The following is an 18,000-nucleotide window of genomic DNA, read 5'->3' as shown; positions in this document are numbered from 1 at the left end:
TCATTAAAAGGCTTTTTTTAAATATTCATTGTTAAACATGAGTTTATGAGTCCATGTAGCTAGGAGAGCTTTATGTGATTCCACATGGGGTTAACATCATTAAAAGGCTTTTTTTAAATATTTATTGTTAAACATGAGTTTATGAGTCCATGTAGCTAGGAGAGCTTTATGTGATTCCACATGGGGTAAACATCATTAAAAGGCTTTTTTTAAATATTCATTGTTAAACATGAGTTTATGAGTCCATGTAGCTAGGAGAGCTTTATGTGATTCCACATGGGGTTAACATCATTAAAATGCCTTTTAAAATATTCATTGTTAAACATGAGTTTATGAGTCCCTGTAGCTAGGAGAGCTTTATGTGATTCCACATGGGGTTAACATCATTAAAAGGCTTTTTAGATATTCATTGTTAAACATGAGTTTATGAGTCCCTGTAGCTAGGAGAACTTTATGTGATTCCACATGGGGTTAACATCATTAAAAGGCTTTTTTAAATATTCATTGTTAAACATGAGTTTATGAGTCCCTGTAGCTAGGAGAGCTTTATGTGATTCCACATGGGGTTAACATCATTAAAAGGCTTTTTTTAAATATTCATTGTTAAACATGAGTTTATGAGTCCCTGTAGCTAGGAGAGCTTTATGTGATTCCACATGGGGTTAACATCATTAAAAGGCTTTTTTTAAATATTCATTGTTAAACATGAGTTTATGAGTCCATGTAGCTAGGAGAGCTTTATGTGATTCCACATGGGGTTAACATCATTAAAAGGCTTTTTTTAAATATTCATTGTTAAACATGAGTTTATGAGTCCATGTAGCTAGGAGAGCTATATGTGATTCCACATGGGGTTAACATCATTAAAAGGCTTTTTTAAATATTCATTGTTAAACATGAGTTTATGAGTCCATGTAGCTAGGAGAGCTTTATGTGATTCCACATGGGGTTAACATCATTAAAAGGCTTTTTTTAAATAGTCATTGTTAAACATGAGTTTATGAGTCCCTGTAGCTAGGAGAACTTTATGTGATTCCACATGGGGTTAACATCATAAAAAGGCTTTTTTAAATATTCATTGTTAAACATAAGTTTATGAGTCCATGTAGCTAGGAGAGCTTTATGTGATTCCACATGGGGTTAACATCATTAAAAGGCTTTTTTTAAATATTCATTGTTAAACATGAGTTTATGAGTCCATGTAGCTAGGAGAGCTATATGTGATTCCACATGGGGTTAACATCATTAAAAGGCTTTTTTTAAATATTAATTGTTAAACATGAGTTTATGAGTCCCTGTAGCTAGGAGAGCTATATGTGATTCCACATGGGGTTAACATCATTAAAAGGTTTTTTTAAATATTCATTGTTAAACATGAGTTTATGAGTCCCTGTAGCTAGGAGAGCTATATGTGATTCCACATGGGGTTAACATCATTAAAAGGCTTTTTTAAATATTCATTGTTAAACATGAGTTTATGAGTCCCTGTAGCTAGGAGAGCTTTATGTGATTCCACATGGGGTTAACATCATTAAAAGGCTTTTTTAAATATTCATTGTTAAACATGAGTTTATGAGTCCCTGTAGCTAGGAGAGCTTTATGTGATTCCACATGGGGTTAACATCATTAAAAGGCTTTTTTTAAATATTCATTGTTAAACATGAGTTTATGAGTCCCTGTAGCTAGGAGAGCTATATGTGATTCCACATGGGGTTAACATCATTAAAAGGCTTTTTTAAATATTCATTGTTAAACATGAGTTTATGAGTCCCTGTAGCTAGGAGAGCTTTATGTGATTCCACATGGGGTTAACATCATTAAAAGGCTTTTTTTTAATATTCATTGTAAAACATGAGTTTATGAGTCCCTGTAGCTAGGAGAGCTTTATGTGATTCCACATGGGGTTGACATCATTAAAAGGCTTTTTTAAATATTCATTGTTAAACAGGAGTTTATGAGTCCATGTAGCTAGGAGAGCTTTATGTGATTCCACATGGGGTTAACATCATAAAAAGGCTTTTTTAAATATTCATTGTTAAACATGAGTTTATGAGTCCCTGTAGCTAGGAGAGCTATATGTGATTCCACATGGGGTTAACATCATTAAAAGGCTTTTTTTAAATATTCATTGTTAAACATGAGTTTATGAGTCCCTGTAGCTAGGAGAGCTTTATGTGATTCCACATGGGGTTAACATCATTAAAAAGCTTTTTTTAAATATTCATTGTTAAACATGAGTTTATGAGTCCATGTAGCTAGGAGAGCTTTATGTGATTCCACATGGGGTTAACATCATTAAAAGGCTTTTTTTAAATATTCATTGTTAAACATGAGTTTATGAGTCCCTGTAGCTAGGAGAGCTTTATGTGATTCCATATGGGGTTAACATCATTAAAAGGCTTTTTTTAAATATTCATTGTTAAACATGAGTTTATGAGTCCATGTAGCTAGGAGAGCTTTATGTGATTCCACATGGGGTTAACATCATTAAAAGGCTTTTTTTAAATATTTATTGTTAAACATGAGTTTATGAGTCCATGTAGCTAGGAGAGCTTTATGTGATTCCACATGGGGTTAACATCATTAAAAGGCTTTTTTTAAATATTCATTGTTAAACATGAGTTTATGAGTCCATGTAGCTAGGAGAGCTTTATGTGATTCCACATGGGGTTAACATCATTAAAATGCCTTTTAAAATATTCATTGTTAAACATGAGTTTATGAGTCCCTGTAGCTAGGAGAGCTTTATGTGATTCCACATGGGGTTAACATCATTAAAAGGCTTTTTAGATATTCATTGTTAAACATGAGTTTATGAGTCCCTGTAGCTAGGAGAACTTTATGTGATTCCACATGGGGTTAACATCATAAAAAGGCTTTTTTAAATATTCATTGTTAAACATGAGTTTATGAGTCCCTGTAGCTAGGAGAGCTTTATGTGATTCCACATGGGGTTAACATCATTAAAAGGCTTTTTTTAAATATTCATTGTTAAACATGAGTTTATGAGTCCCTGTAGCTAGGAGAGCTTTATGTGATTCCACATGGGGTTAACATCATTAAAAGGCTTTTTTTAAATATTCATTGTTAAACATGAGTTTATGAGTCCATGTAGCTAGGAGAGCTTTATGTGATTCCACATGGGGTTAACATCATTAAAAGGCTTTTTTTAAATATTCATTGTTAAACATGAGTTTATGAGTCCATGTAGCTAGGAGAGCTATATGTGATTCCACATGGGGTTAACATCATTAAAAGGCTTTTTTAAATATTCATTGTTAAACATGAGTTTATGAGTCCATGTAGCTAGGAGAGCTTTATGTGATTCCACATGGGGTTAACATCATTAAAAGGCTTTTTTTAAATAGTCATTGTTAAACATGAGTTTATGAGTCCCTGTAGCTAGGAGAGCTTTATGTGATTCCACATGGGGTTAACATCATTAAAAGGCTTTTTTAAATATTCATTGTTAAACATGAGTTTATGAGTCCATGTAGCTAGGAGAGCTTTATGTGATTCCACATGGGGTTAACATCATTAAAAGGCTTTTTTTAAATATTCATTGTTAAACATGAGTTTATGAGTCCATGTAGCTAGGAGAGCTATATGTGATTCCACATGGGGTTAACATCATTAAAAGGCTTTTTTAAATATTCATTGTTAAACATGAGTTTATGAGTCCATGTAGCTAGGAGAGCTTTATGTGATTCCACATGGGGTTAACATCATTAAAAGGCTTTTTTTAAATATTCATTGTTAAACATGAGTTTATGAGTCCATGTAGCTAGGAGAGCTTTATGTGATTCCACATGGGGTTAACATCATTAAAAGGCTTTTTTAAATATTCATTGTTAAACATGAGTTTATGAGTCCCTGTAGCTAGGAGAGCTTTATGTGATTCCACATGGGGTTAACATCATTAAAAGGCTTTTTTTAAATATTAATTGTTAAACATGAGTTTATGAGTCCCTGTAGCTAGGAGAGCTATATGTGATTCCACATGGGGTTAACATCATTAAAAGGCTTTTTTAAATATTCATTGTTAAACATGAGTTTATGAGTCCATGTAGCTAGGAGAGCTTTATGTGATTCCACATGGGGTTAACATCATTAAAAGGCTTTGTTTAAATATTAATTGTTAAACATGAGTTTATGAGTCCCTGTAGCTAGGAGAGCTATATGTGATTCCACATGGGGTTAACATCATTAAAAGGCCTTTTTTAAATATTCATTGTTAAACATGAGTTTATGAGTCCCTGTAGCTAGGAGAGCTTTATGTGATTCCACATGGGGTTAACATCATTAAAAAGCTTTTTTTAAATATTCATTGTTAAACATGAGTTTATGAGTCCATGTAGCTACGAGAGCTTTATGTGATTCCATATGGGGTTAACATCATTAAAATGCCTTTTAAAATATTCATTGTTAAACATGAGTTTATGAGTCCATGTAGCTAGGAGAGCTTTATGTGATTCCACATGGGGTTAACATCATTAAAAAGCTTTTTTTAAATATTCATTGTTAAACATGAGTTTATGAGTCCATGTAGCTACGAGAGCTTTATGTGATTCCACATGGGGTTAACATCATTAAAATGCCTTTTAAAATATTCATTGTTAAACATGAGTTTATGAGTCCATGTAGCTAGGAGAGCTTTATGTGATTCCACATGGGGTTAACATCATTAAAAGGCTTTTTTTAAATATTTATTGTTAAACATGAGTTTATGAGTCCATGTAGCTAGGAGAGCTTTATGTGATTCCACATGGGGTTAACATCATTAAAAGGCTTTTTTTAAATATTCATTGTTAAACATGAGTTTATGAGTCCATGTAGCTAGGAGAGCTATATGTGATTCCACATGGGGTTAACATCATTAAAAGGCTTTTTTAAATATTCATTGTTAAACATGAGTTTATGAGTCCATGTAGCTAGGAGAGCTTTATGTGATTCCACATGGGGTTAACATCATTAAAAGGCTTTTTTTAAATAGTCATTGTTAAACATGAGTTTATGAGTCCCTGTAGCTAGGAGAACTTTATGTGATTCCACATGGGGTTAACATCATAAAAAGGCTTTTTTAAATATTCATTGTTAAACATAAGTTTATGAGTCCATGTAGCTAGGAGAGCTTTATGTGATTCCACATGGGGTTAACATCATTAAAAGGCTTTTTTTAAATATTCATTGTTAAACATGAGTTTATGAGTCCATGTAGCTAGGAGAGCTATATGTGATTCCACATGGGGTTAACATCATTAAAAGGCTTTTTTTAAATATTAATTGTTAAACATGAGTTTATGAGTCCCTGTAGCTAGGAGAGCTATATGTGATTCCACATGGGGTTAACATCATTAAAAGGTTTTTTTAAATATTCATTGTTAAACATGAGTTTATGAGTCCCTGTAGCTAGGAGAGCTATATGTGATTCCACATGGGGTTAACATCATTAAAAGGCTTTTTTAAATATTCATTGTTAAACATGAGTTTATGAGTCCCTGTAGCTAGGAGAGCTTTATGTGATTCCACATGGGGTTAACATCATTAAAAGGCTTTTTTAAATATTCATTGTTAAACATGAGTTTATGAGTCCCTGTAGCTAGGAGAGCTTTATGTGATTCCACATGGGGTTAACATCATTAAAAGGCTTTTTTTAAATATTCATTGTTAAACATGAGTTTATGAGTCCCTGTAGCTAGGAGAGCTATATGTGATTCCACATGGGGTTAACATCATTAAAAGGCTTTTTTAAATATTCATTGTTAAACATGAGTTTATGAGTCCCTGTAGCTAGGAGAGCTTTATGTGATTCCACATGGGGTTAACATCATTAAAAGGCTTTTTTTTAATATTCATTGTAAAACATGAGTTTATGAGTCCCTGTAGCTAGGAGAGCTTTATGTGATTCCACATGGGGTTGACATCATTAAAAGGCTTTTTTAAATATTCATTGTTAAACAGGAGTTTATGAGTCCATGTAGCTAGGAGAGCTTTATGTGATTCCACATGGGGTTAACATCATAAAAAGGCTTTTTTAAATATTCATTGTTAAACATGAGTTTATGAGTCCCTGTAGCTAGGAGAGCTATATGTGATTCCACATGGGGTTAACATCATTAAAAGGCTTTTTTTAAATATTCATTGTTAAACATGAGTTTATGAGTCCCTGTAGCTAGGAGAGCTTTATGTGATTCCACATGGGGTTAACATCATTAAAAAGCTTTTTTTAAATATTCATTGTTAAACATGAGTTTATGAGTCCATGTAGCTAGGAGAGCTTTATGTGATTCCACATGGGGTTAACATCATTAAAAGGCTTTTTTTAAATATTCATTGTTAAACATGAGTTTATGAGTCCCTGTAGCTAGGAGAGCTTTATGTGATTCCATATGGGGTTAACATCATTAAAAGGCTTTTTTTAAATATTCATTGTTAAACATGAGTTTATGAGTCCATGTAGCTAGGAGAGCTTTATGTGATTCCACATGGGGTTAACATCATTAAAAGGCTTTTTTTAAATATTTATTGTTAAACATGAGTTTATGAGTCCATGTAGCTAGGAGAGCTTTATGTGATTCCACATGGGGTTAACATCATTAAAAGGCTTTTTTTAAATATTCATTGTTAAACATGAGTTTATGAGTCCATGTAGCTAGGAGAGCTTTATGTGATTCCACATGGGGTTAACATCATTAAAATGCCTTTTAAAATATTCATTGTTAAACATGAGTTTATGAGTCCCTGTAGCTAGGAGAGCTTTATGTGATTCCACATGGGGTTAACATCATTAAAAGACTTTTTAGATATTCATTGTTAAACATGAGTTTATGAGTCCCTGTAGCTAGGAGAACTTTATGTGATTCCACATGGGGTTAACATCATAAAAAGGCTTTTTTAAATATTCATTGTTAAACATGAGTTTATGAGTCCCTGTAGCTAGGAGAGCTTTATGTGATTCCACATGGGGTTAACATCATTAAAAGGCTTTTTTTAAATATTCATTGTTAAACATGAGTTTATGAGTCCCTGTAGCTAGGAGAGCTTTATGTGATTCCACATGGGGTTAACATCATTAAAAGGCTTTTTTTAAATATTCATTGTTAAACATGAGTTTATGAGTCCATGTAGCTAGGAGAGCTTTATGTGATTCCACATGGGGTTAACATCATTAAAAGGCTTTTTTTAAATATTCATTGTTAAACATGAGTTTATGAGTCCATGTAGCTAGGAGAGCTATATGTGATTCCACATGGGGTTAACATCATTAAAAGGCTTTTTTAAATATTCATTGTTAAACATGAGTTTATGAGTCCATGTAGCTAGGAGAGCTTTATGTGATTCCACATGGGGTTAACATCATTAAAAGGCTTTTTTTAAATAGTCATTGTTAAACATGAGTTTATGAGTCCCTGTAGCTAGGAGAGCTTTATGTGATTCCACATGGGGTTAACATCATTAAAAGGCTTTTTTAAATATTCATTGTTAAACATGAGTTTATGAGTCCATGTAGCTAGGAGAGCTTTATGTGATTCCACATGGGGTTAACATCATTAAAAGGCTTTTTTTAAATATTCATTGTTAAACATGAGTTTATGAGTCCATGTAGCTAGGAGAGCTATATGTGATTCCACATGGGGTTAACATCATTAAAAGGCTTTTTTAAATATTCATTGTTAAACATGAGTTTATGAGTCCATGTAGCTAGGAGAGCTTTATGTGATTCCACATGGGGTTAACATCATTAAAAGGCTTTTTTTAAATATTCATTGTTAAACATGAGTTTATGAGTCCATGTAGCTAGGAGAGCTTTATGTGATTCCACATGGGGTTAACATCATTAAAAGGCTTTTTTAAATATTCATTGTTAAACATGAGTTTATGAGTCCCTGTAGCTAGGAGAGCTTTATGTGATTCCACATGGGGTTAACATCATTAAAAGGCTTTTTTTAAATATTAATTGTTAAACATGAGTTTATGAGTCCCTGTAGCTAGGAGAGCTATATGTGATTCCACATGGGGTTAACATCATTAAAAGGCTTTTTTAAATATTCATTGTTAAACATGAGTTTATGAGTCCATGTAGCTAGGAGAGCTTTATGTGATTCCACATGGGGTTAACATCATTAAAAGGCTTTGTTTAAATATTAATTGTTAAACATGAGTTTATGAGTCCCTGTAGCTAGGAGAGCTATATGTGATTCCACATGGGGTTAACATCATTAAAAGGCCTTTTTTAAATATTCATTGTTAAACATGAGTTTATGAGTCCCTGTAGCTAGGAGAGCTTTATGTGATTCCACATGGGGTTAACATCATTAAAAAGCTTTTTTTAAATATTCATTGTTAAACATGAGTTTATGAGTCCATGTAGCTACGAGAGCTTTATGTGATTCCATATGGGGTTAACATCATTAAAATGCCTTTTAAAATATTCATTGTTAAACATGAGTTTATGAGTCCATGTAGCTAGGAGAGCTTTATGTGATTCCACATGGGGTTAACATCATTAAAAAGCTTTTTTTAAATATTCATTGTTAAACATGAGTTTATGAGTCCATGTAGCTACGAGAGCTTTATGTGATTCCACATGGGGTTAACATCATTAAAATGCCTTTTAAAATATTCATTGTTAAACATGAGTTTATGAGTCCATGTAGCTAGGAGAGCTTTATGTGATTCCACATGGGGTTAACATCATTAAAAGGCTTTTTTTAAATATTTATTGTTAAACATGAGTTTATGAGTCCATGTAGCTAGGAGAGCTTTATGTGATTCCACATGGGGTTAACATCATTAAAAGGCTTTTTTTAAATATTCATTGTTAAACATGAGTTTATGAGTCCATGTAGCTAGGAGAGCTTTATGTGATTCCACATGGGGTTAACATCATTAAAATGCCTTTTAAAATATTCATTGTTAAACATGAGTTTATGAGTCCCTGTAGCTAGGAGAGCTTTATGTGATTCCACATGGGGTTAACATCATTAAAAGGCTTTTTAGATATTCATTGTTAAACATGAGTTTATGAGTCCCTGTAGCTAGGAGAACTTTATGTGATTCCACATGGGGTTAACATCATTAAAAGGCTTTTTTAAATATTCATTGTTAAACATGAGTTTATGAGTCCCTGTAGCTAGGAGAGCTTTATGTGATTCCACATGGGGTTAACATCATTAAAAGGCTTTTTTTAAATATTCATTGTTAAACATGAGTTTATGAGTCCCTGTAGCTAGGAGAGCTATATGTGATTCCACATGGGGTTAACATCATTAAAAGGCTTTTTTTAAATAGTCATTGTTAAACATGAGTTTATGAGTCCATGTAGCTAGGAGAGCTTTATGTGATTCCACATGGGGTTAACATCATTAAAAGGCTTTTTTTAAATATTCATTGTTAAACATGAGTTTATGAGTCCATGTAGCTAGGAGAGCTTTATGTGATTCCACATGGGGTTAACATCATTAAAAGGCTTTTTTAAATATTCATTGTTAAACATGAGTTTATGAGTCCATGTAGCTAGGAGAGCTTTATGTGATTCCACATGGGGTTAACATCATTAAAAGGCTTTTTTTAAATAGTCATTGTTAAACATGAGTTTATGAGTCCCTGTAGCTAGGAGAACTTTATGTGATTCCACATGGGGTTAACATCATAAAAAGGCTTTTTTAAATATTCATTGTTAAACATAAGTTTATGAGTCCATGTAGCTAGGAGAGCTTTATGTGATTCCACATGGGGTTAACATCATTAAAAGGCTTTTTTTAAATATTCATTGTTAAACATGAGTTTATGAGTCCATGTAGCTAGGAGAGCTATATGTGATTCCACATGGGGTTAACATAATTAAAAGTCTTTTTTTAAATATTCATTGTTAAACATGAGTTTATGAGTCCCTGTAGCTAGGAGAGCTATATGTGATTCCACATGGGGTTAACATCATTAAAAGGCTTTTTTAAATATTCATTGTTAAACATGAGTTTATGAGTCCCTGTAGCTAGGAGAGCTATATGTGATTCCACATGGGGTTAACATCATTAAAAGGCTTTTTTAAATATTCATTGTTAAACATGAGTTTATGAGTCCCTGTAGCTAGGAGAGCTTTATGTGATTCCACATGGGGTTAACATCATTAAAAGGCTTTTTTAAATATTCATTGTTAAACATGAGTTTATGAGTCCCTGTAGCTAGGAGAGCTTTATGTGATTCCACATGGGGTTAACATCATTAAAAGGCTTTTTTTAAATATTCATTGTTAAACATGAGTTTATGAGTCCCTGTAGCTAGGAGAGCTATATGTGATTCCACATGGGGTTAACATCATTAAAAGGCTTTTTTAAATATTCATTGTTAAACATGAGTTTATGAGTCCCTGTAGCTAGGAGAGCTTTATGTGATTCCACATGGGGTTAACATCATTAAAAGGCTTTTTTAAATATTCATTGTAAAACATGAGTTTATGAGTCTATGTAGCTAGGAGAGCTTTATGTGATTCCACATGGGGTTAACATCATTAAAAGGCCTTTTTAAATATTCATTGTTAAACATGAGTTTATGAGTCCATGTAGCTAGGAGAGCTATATGTGATTCCACATGGGGTTAACATCATTAAATAGCTTTTTTAAATATTCATTGTTAAACATGAGTTTATGAGTCCATGTAGCTAGGAGAGCTTTATGTGATTCCACATGGGGTTAACATCATTAAAAGGCTTTTTTAAATATTCATTGTAAAACATGAGTTTATGAGTCCCTGTAGCTAGGAGAGCTTTATGTGATTCCACATGGGGTTAACATCATTAAAAGGCCTTTTTAAATATTCATTGTTAAACATGAGTTTATGAGTCCCTGTAGCTAGGAGAGCTATATGTGATTCCACATGGGGTTAACATCATTAAAAGGCTTTTTTTAAATAGTCATTGTTAAACATGAGTTTATGAGTCCCTGTAGCTAGGAGAGCTATATGTGATTCCACATGGGGTTAACATCATTAAAAGGCTTTTTTAAATATTCATTGTTAAACATGAGTTTATGAGTCCATGTAGCTAGGAGAGCTATATGTGATTCCACATGGGGTTAACATCATTAAAAGGCCTTTTTAAATATTCATTGTTAAACATGAGTTTATGAGTCCCTGTAGCTAGGAGAGCTTTATGTGATTCCACATGGGGTTAACATCATTAAAAGGCTTTTTTTAAATATTCATTGTTAAACATGAGTTTATGAGTCCCTGTAGCTAGGAGAGCTTTATGTGATTCCACATGGGGTTAACATCATTAAAAGACTCTCATTACACCCTAAATATTTCTTGATATCTTTTAAGTATCAGTGTGTTCCTACAACACAGAGTAAAAGCAATATGTACTGCAAAAATCATGTTAATATGGAAAATTATGCAAATGTAAGTCATGTCATTCATTAAGAGTAAGGTTAGAAAAACACTGAAACGCTGTAATATGTGGAGTGATTGAAAAATCAGTTTTGGCAGAATATAGATGAATGGAAAAGGGAAACCAGCTACATTTATATGGGATGAAGTAAGAATTGTAGATAAAGAAGAACAGTGAAGAATAAAATGACTTAAAGAACATCACATAATCTGGTGATGATCAACTACTAAGCATACATAGTATAGTGTTTAACATGATATGGCAACCTTAATTATTAATAATAGATTATATATTACTGAATGTATTAAATGAAGGTTTTATTCATAATTCTGGATAGATTTCTGAGTTCAAGAGAAAGGTTGGCAAGTTCGAGAAAATACACCTGAATAAGATCGGAGGTAACACAAAAACGCTGTGAAAATAAACCCAAGATAAGAACAGTATTCCAAAGAGTTAAATAATATGAATCCTCATCTCTAAATTTAAGAAACGTAAAGATTTTTAGCTAAATATTTGAAAAAAAATTTGTTACGTAGCATTATTTCAAAAACTATTGTCATTTTATTTTGAATTTCATTAACATAATTTTATTTGCCACATGTGATGTATTTTTTTCAAATTTATTTTGATTCCAGAATCTGCAATAATTAAAGGAATCCATTACTGGATAAAAAGGACCTTTTTCCATTGATGATTTAAAAAGGTTGAAATATAAATTTCTTCATATGAATTTTCTAAAGTTGAAACTTATTACTCGGCCTATCATCATACACTCCATTTCATACTTTTGTGGAATCAGATGCAAGCAAACATGGGAAACAAATCGCATTCTTGTGAAGTATGTGGTTTTTCTTTTACACGAAAGTCACATTTATTGAGTCATATGAACACACATACAGGAGAGAAACCACATTCTTGTGAAATATGTGGTTCTTCTTTTGCACAGAAGTCAAGTTTGTTGCGTCACATGAAAACACATACGGTAGAGAAATCACATTCTTGTGACGTATGTGGTTCTTCTTTTGCATCGAACTCAAATTTATTAACTCATATGAAAACACACATGGGAGAAAAACCACATTCTTGTAAAGTATGTTTTTGCTCTTTTGCAGAGAAGTCCAAATTGTTGCGTCATATGAAAAGACATACGGGAGACAAACCATATTCTTGTGATGTATGTGGTTTTTCTTTTGCATGGAAATCGAATTTGCGGCGTCATATCAGAACACACACGGGAGAAAAACCACATTCTTGTGAAGTATGTGGTTCTTCTTTTGCAATGAAGTCAACTTTGTTAAGTCATGTAAAAACGCATACGGGAGAGAAACCACATTCTTGTGAAGTATGTAGTTCATCTTTTGCATGTAAGTCAAGTTTACTGAGTCATGTAAAAACACATACAGGGGAGAAATCATATACTTGTGACGTATGTGGTTCTTCTTTTGCATGGAAGTCAAATTTAGTGACTCATATAAGAACACACACGGGAGAGAAACCACATTCTTGTGACATATGTGATTCTTCTTTTGCACAGAAGTCAAGTTTGTTACGCCATATGAAAATACATGTGGAAGCCTTACATAGAAATATAGGACAAGTAGGAAAATGTGGCAACCCTAGTTGAAGTAAGCGTCCCTAATGATGCTGGCCTTAACAGAGTAGAGAGGGAGAAAATAACAAAATACCAAAGATTATGTTCGACATGAAAAGAAACTGAAATCTTAAGAAGGTGTCAATCTTGCCAGCAATTATAGGAGCAACCGGGCTAATGAAAAAGAATTTCAAAAACTTTCTGCAAAAGAAATACAAACAATAGCCCTTTAAATTAAATCGTTTGAATAAACTAAACTGATGGGAGAATGATTGGCATCCAGTATAATGCCCCATCCCCAGAAAAAACAAATTGATCAGAAAATCAAAACAAAAGAGACAAACCACATTCTTATGAAGTACGTGGTTCCTTTGGACAGAAGTCAGATTTATTGTGTCATATTCTGATAATCTTCCGAATTCCAAACCTTAAAGTTGTATACCAGCATCATGAAGCAAGAGTCAGTAGGACAACCTCTATCACATATTCAGCAAATTATTTTTTACAAGACCATCTTACAAATATGATAGAATCAGAAAACAAGTCTGCTATGGAAATCACCAAAACGAGTCTTTTAAAATATTCCAGAACTTTCATTACAGAAAATTGGTATAATGACCCAAACAAGAGCATGACAAACAAACTTATTCACCCAGCACTTTATAAATAAGGAATGTTTTATAGACTAGCTTAAAAGAGGATAGTGCCACAATTAAAAACGGAGCAATTAAAGCTGACATAAAAAAATGAGATAAGAAGGAAAAATAATCAATGTTAGAAGTTGATTCCCCCAATATTATTTTGTTAAACAGAGAAAAAATATAAGGAAATACTGGGGTTTTATGTACGACATAGAAAAAAACTGTAATCTTTAGAAAATCTGTATTCCAGTAATTATAGGAGGAACTTAAATCAGACAAAAGAATTTTAAAAACTACCTGGCAAATATACCTGGTGTACCAAGTGCACGAGAGATTTGCATAGAAGGAGTATTTATTTTGTCATATACAAAAATATAATGAATACAAAAGAACTTTAATAGAACATGCAAATATCTATGTATCTCTCATAAAGTTAGAGTGTGAGCCCTAGGTAGGGAACCTTTAATTTTTTAGTACTTCGCCTTATCAGGTTAATTTGACACTCTGTTTTTAAAACGTCCAATTCAAAAAGTTAACATTCTGTTATCAAAATTTCCAACTCCAGAACTTACACTTTGTTTTCAAAATGTCCAAATCCACAAGATACTCTGTTGTCATAACTGTTAACTCTGCAACTCGACATTCTGTTGTCAACACGTCCAACTCCAAAACTCAACACTTTTCAAGTTTACTTGCACATGCCTACATACGTAGAACATTTTCTTTTAACTTGTCCTCTATTCGGTACATGTCTTTTTTTAATTCATCTTTTTCTTTTGCATGGAAATGTCGACATTCTGCAGCGATGTCATGACCGTTACCCATAAAACTAATTTTGTTTACTTTAGTTAAAATAATGAAAATTTATATTATAATATTTTGTTCGTTTATTTCATGTTTTTGCTATGGCTTACACAAAGCATGGGGGGCTAAAACTGATGGCAAGCGCATCGAGGACATACAGGTGGAACTAAGTGTGTCCTCTGTGTAAAACAAAAAAAAACAATCTCAAGATAATGTAGAAACACAATCTTTTTCATCTGCTAAGTGTTGTCCACTAGCCGATTCTACTAATTGGGAACTCCTGGAAATAGGCTGATGATCTCGGGTGTAATGTGGCAAATGCTAAGCGATTCTAACCTGAAGACGCTGGGACGTCTTATCTATATAGACGGCACCACAGTGACATTGAAATTTATAAACAATATTGCTTGACTGTTAGATTGGCAAGACGTCCTCAATTCCACCTGTCTGTCCTCAAGGCGTTTGCCATCAGTTTTAGCACCCCTTACTTTGTGTAAGCAGAGAAACCTTCGGTTACAGTTGGAACTATTTGGCGGAACACATCCCATCTAAGGTTCTTTGTTTTTCGTGTTTGTCCCTTTCACTTATTATTACGAAAAAAAAATCTTTTCCTTCTTACAGAGGTTTATCCTTGAAAAGTCTGTCAGACGAAACGCACTTCGGGTCTTGTTCTTTTGCGTTTCATGATTTATTTTATAACATTTTTTCTTGGGTTTTATTGCATTTCGTGATTTATTTTAATGGACTCTGTTGTCATAACTATTAACTCTGCAACTTGACATTCTGTTGTCAAAACCATTAACTTCGCAATTCGGCATTCTGTTGTCAACACGTCCAACTCCAAAACTCAACACATTTCAAGTTTACTTGCACATGCCTACATACGTAGAACATTTTCTTTTAACTTGTCCTCTATTCGGTACATGTCTTTTTTTTATTCATCTCTTTCTTTTACATGGAAATGTCAACATTCTGCAGCGATGTCATGACCGTTACCCATAAAACTAATTTTGTTTACTTTAGTTAAAATAATGAAAATGTCTATTCTAATATTTTGTTCGTTTATTTCATATTTTCGCTATGGCTTACACAAAGTAGCTGGGGGGCTAAAAAAGATGGCAAGCGCCCCGAGGACATACAGGTGGAACTTAGTGCGTCCTCTGTGTAAAACAGAAAAATAACAGTCCGAAGAGAATGTAGAAGCACAATCTTTTACATCTAGTGTTGTCCAATAGCCGATTCTACTTATTGGGAACTCTTGGAAATAGTCTGATGATGTAATGCGGCAAATGCTGAGCGAGACTAACCTGAAGATGCTGGGACGTCTTATCTATATAGACGGCACCACACTGACATTGAAATTTATAAACAATTTTGCTTGACTGTTAGACGTCCTCAGTTCCACCTGTCTGTCCTCAAGGCGTTTGCCATCAGTTTTAGCCCCCTTACTTTGTATAAGCAGAGAAACCTTCGGTTGCAGTTGGAACTATTTGGCGGGACACATTCCATCTAAGGTTCTTTGTTTTTCGTGTTTGTTCCTTTCACTTATTATTACGAAAAAAATTTCTTTTCCTTCTTACAGAGGTTTATCCTTGAAAAGTCTGTCTTCGGGTTTTGTTCTTTTGCGTTTCATGATTTATTTTTAATCGACGTATGTATTTTTTAACGTTCGATTATGGTTCATTTCTTTTTCATCATATATATATATATATATATATATATATACATATATATATATATATATATGTGTGTGTGTGTGTGTAAGGGGGTGGAGTATATGGGGTGTCGGACAATTAATAGCATTAGTGAATGAGGAGATGGAGGATTGCATTATATCCAGGGTAGAAATTAATATTATAATTGGTGAGGTAAATTTAACTAAATTGAACAACACACATATGACACACGATAATTGTAGGTGTGTCAGAAGTTTTGGTAATTTTTGACACCTAACACAAAACTGCGAATACAATATAAAATACTCGTAATTTCTCTTATCAAAGTTGTTTATTTTCTTTATATAATATACTTCAAAAATAAACTATTATCAAAGTGGGTTGTTTATTTTCTTTATATAATATACTTCAAAAATAAACTATTAAAGTCGTTTAAAAAATAATAAAAATATTATTTTTTACTTTTTAAAAAACAGTCTACAAAGTGCCTGCTCGTGTTCATTCAGCCATTTTGTTTACGTAATGAAATCAATTAATTTTATGAGTTTTTCAATTTTTTTCACTTTCAAAATATATCAAAATTTTTCTATTGGTTTAATTTTTCGATATTTTCAGGTTCAATGTGAAATTTTATGATATTTCCAATAAACCGAATATAATATTCTAGATAAGTGTTTTTTAAGATTCACTCACTCCCCCACCATTTATAAATGTATATTCAAATGAAAATAATTTATTTTCTCACCTCAAATTTATATATCACAAATTGATAATAAAAGATCAATAAATAAGATAAGCTAATTTAAAATAAAAAATACAGTTATTTGCAAATTTACCTGTAAAGTCCAAAGTTTTAAACCATTAATTTTTAAAACCACATTGAATTTTGTTCAGGTGAAACCTTATAATCTTATTATATTGCACAGAAAGTTTCGTTTAATTATGACAATTATTTCTATTTCATTCAATGTTTTTTAGATATTCGAAAATAAGTCATTCCATAAAGAAGAAATAAAATATATTTAATCAAAAACTCATGTATTTTTTAGAGAGAAAAAAAATCAAAATTTCGTCAACTTGTTTTCGTATAATCGACGAAAAATAATGACTGAAATGTGAGCCGATTTTTATGTACGGTAACCCATCGGGACCAACTTCAAAAATGTCATAATAATTACAAAGGGGAGATGAGTCACATGTCATAAAGCAAAGATCAGCCAACCAAAATTAATTCTTATTTCTTTTAAGCAAAGCGAACAAGCCACCACGCACGGACAGTGTTTTGGATTTCATTCTCTGCTTTTCGTATTACAATTTATACAAGTTTTATATATATCAATATTTTCATTTGATATATTTTGACTCTGAGTCAAGACGACGACGACGACGATGGTGTTTCGTTTTTTATTTTATCCTTCAAAATGTCTGCTGGCAAATTTTAATTATTTTCTTGTTAAAAAAATATTGAAAACTTCTTATCCTGAATTTTTAATCTGTCCAAGAAAATTTAGATTTTCTTATTTTCTTGTTTAAAAAAAGATGTATTTAAAACCTTTTATTCCGAATTCAAAATGGCTGCTGGAAATTATAATTATATTCTTTTTTTAAAGGAATTTTCAAACTTATCTTAATTTTTTTCCTGAATTTAAATTAAAATCAATTTATTTTTTTAAATTTCAATGAATTTAAATTAAAGTCGATTTTAATTTAAATTTATTGAAATTTTTTTAAACAAGAAAATAAGAAAATCTATGTATATTACGCTCACCAGTTAGCAAGTGCTAATTAAAAACGTAAACAGAATTTTTTACATGAAAAACTGAAGGAAACAAAATTTATAACAAAACATGTTTATATCTACAATTTTCTAAGAATACAAGTTATTTTCAATAAGTAAAGGTT

This window comes from Euprymna scolopes, chromosome 46 (assembly GCF_053919585.1).
Source record: "Euprymna scolopes isolate OS-2025 chromosome 46, ASM5391958v1, whole genome shotgun sequence".
Classification (NCBI taxonomy): Eukaryota; Metazoa; Mollusca; class Cephalopoda; order Sepiida; family Sepiolidae; genus Euprymna; species Euprymna scolopes.
Note: the sequence above shows the minus strand (reverse complement) of the source record.